Consider the following 3,142-nt stretch of genomic DNA (forward strand, 5'->3'; position numbering starts at 1 on the left):
GTAAGTGTTGTTGTGTTTCTTTGGAGTTGCTCGAGATCTGTTCTTGTCCAGTGTATAACTCCAAAAGAATAAGTAAGTACAAGAATTGGTGGGCAAGAATAAGCAGCATATGTATTAATTGCTTTAATAGTATTTTTGCATTTAGATGTGTTCATATTATAATATTATTAATATTAATTCTCATGTCCAGTTTCAAATATAAAAGACCAGTAAAGACATTTGACGGAAATCCCGACAAACAATTCAATTTTTCGTGCGTAATTATAAAAGTGAAAAATCTATAACATTTTGTAACATAAACTATGCGTAAATTAGCATGTTTCCCAAATTTTTAATTACAATAATCCTTATCAAAAATTAAAGCACTTTCGTTCGATTGCCTACTCGATTTACAGAATAAATAATTAACTAGGGAATAACCTAATTAAAATTTGAATCATTCCGTAAAGTAAATGGTGTAAAATCGATGTTTGTAAATTGAAAATAGCCAATTGTGAAGAAAATAATTTACGATTTTTCAAATTAATTTTAATGGTGTTGATAATCAGATTTTATGAGCGAAAAAGTATTTGGACGCACAAAAAATTAAAAATGTATAAATTGAAATTAAATCGTGACCCCTAAGTAATCATTGAGGCATTATTTAAGATTTATTTAATTAAATTAAATGAAAATATCAGATTAGAAAATGAATTTTCGATAGTTAAAGTTATAGAAGAACTGGCATCAAAGCTGTATAGAATGGTATGTAAATAATTAAAATTAGATCTAAGAAGCTGGATAAAATAGATTCGAGTCATGTAGCTAAATAAAATCAAACACATACAGATAGTTCTATTGCTCAAATAGAAATAAAAGTTACATAAAGGGTACGCATAAAGCCTGGAAGCAATAGGAAATTTGTTCTTTTTACTTAACAATATCACTTGATGCTGAGTAAGAAAGACTTGGTGGAGATTACTCTTGTCTGTCGAAAATCCTTGTATTAATTATTTCTAATTACAGAAGCTTCAAAACAGAATGTCCCAGTGACACGCGTGTTTCATAAGCCGAACTACACCACACACTGCCAGCTTCTTGTTCTTTGCTGTACCCGTAGCAAAGAACAAGAAGCTGGCAGTGTGTGGTGTAGTGCGGCTTATGGAATATGCATTTCATCTTTGAAGCTTTTTTCACTAGAGGTAATTATCTCACCATGCTGGGAGATAAGATAATACCAGCCATGGTTACAATTGGTGTAATGTGTTCTTGCTCATTTTTTGTTTCTTCTTAATACACGGCAACGCGACAAGTGAGCGATCTGCCACTAGAGAGGAGTTTATAGGAAACTGGCCACTATTTGGGCGTTACAAACGTAAAGAAAATTCGGCAAACTCCACTGGTCAGGCACGAACCCACGACAAGTGTTCGCTTCGGCAATTGATGGTCCTTGCTGATTTTTTCCATCGGTTCCGTACTTTCGTTCGTTTCTACTGTAAACTTTTATGGCATTCGAAGAATGATGTAGTTCCACATTTGTGACTGATCGAATTTCATCTCAACCCGACTCAGGCCTCGATAAAATGATATTTTTATTCTTATTCTTTGAATTTGAATCGAAAATTTAAATATATCGAGTATAGGATCATAATCTATTGTTTTCTACTGGCGAGATAATGAAATTAAATTCTTATTTTTATCAAAAAATTTTACATTTTACCACTTTATATTATCGTATTCAATAAACTGGAATCCATGTTGAATTTTTTAAAATGTAATATAATTTATTAAAGATTCATTTTTTATTTTCAATTTTTTCATTGGTAATGAGGTTAATTTCATTTTAACTTCGATCAATGTTAACAACGATAATTAAATTAGAATTAACAATAATCTAACATGTTCTGTCCTCTTTTGTTTTTTAATATTATAACGAAGTTTGCATTATGAAGGAAAATGGCCGAAAAGAAAATTTCTAATTAACTCTCTTTGCTTAAATATAATTTCCTCTTCGTGAACACGAAAGTTTACGACTATATAATTGTTCTTTTATTACTATTTTTTTAATAAAAAAATATAAAGAAAATTGTTTTCTTCTCGTAAAGTTGTAATCAGGATATAATCATAAAGCTGTTTTTATAAAGAAAAATTAATTATCTTGCTTAGTAAAGACATTATAAAGATGCAATCAGCTTTCTGATGCTGTATTTTTTTTTCTTTTTTTTTAGAAGAAAGCGATAAAATTCATTTAAAATTTGTACAGAAAAACCTCGTGTTTATAGAAATTTGGTACAGAAAAGCCTTATGATTATTATTATAATTGGTTTATTGTAATAAAGGCAAATAATTTTGATCAATTGTCTTTATTACGACTTTCAGAAAACTTTTAACAGTCTTTTAAAAGGTGTATTAATAAGAATTCTCTTGTGTTACGTCAATGACAGTGTTCTATTGTAAAATCAATACAGTGATAATTTGTTTAATATTAGTTGTATTAATAATCGTTTAATATTGATTCCTATATTTGTTGTTTGGATTCTGTAGGAATGGATAAGTTATTAATAGACAGATTAAACTAGTCGACCATTTAAATATACAGTTGTAATTCATTTATTTGTTTTACTAATTGAAATCCTAATCTATCTTATGATTCACGAATATTCAATATTAGGGCATTTGGTCCTCTATATTTACTATTTGCAATTATAGAAATACAATTCCTATAATTAGGCTCGGTGGATGTGCGATCTGTGTGTATTTGCAAAGGATCAGGCGCTTAGAGGCAATTAAAAGGCCTTTTGTTTGATTAATACTCAATTCTCGGGCTGTTTTAAAAGGCGTAAATAAGTCACGTAAATAAGAATTTAATAAAGTATATATCAATACATAATACAGTAACGTATAAGTCATTCAGATTTTGAGATAAATGCAAAATCCAGCAACGAGTTGCGTAACTTTCCCGGTATAGAAAGTTAAAATTGTATGTGGCGCCATCTGTTACGAGATTTTTATATAATTAATTATTATAAAATGGAAAAAAAGCCTAAATTTGAAGATAGAAAAGAATTTTACAAAGAACTTGTTAATGCTAATAACGAGTAAAATCGTCATTATGTCTGACCTCACTGGAGATATGACACGCGACCTCATTTATGTACTTACC

The sequence above is a fragment of the Centruroides vittatus genome, unplaced genomic scaffold, assembly GCF_030686945.1.
Source record: "Centruroides vittatus isolate TY-2023 unplaced genomic scaffold, ASM3068694v2 scaffold_2802, whole genome shotgun sequence".
In the NCBI taxonomy this organism is placed as follows: domain Eukaryota; kingdom Metazoa; phylum Arthropoda; class Arachnida; order Scorpiones; family Buthidae; genus Centruroides; species Centruroides vittatus.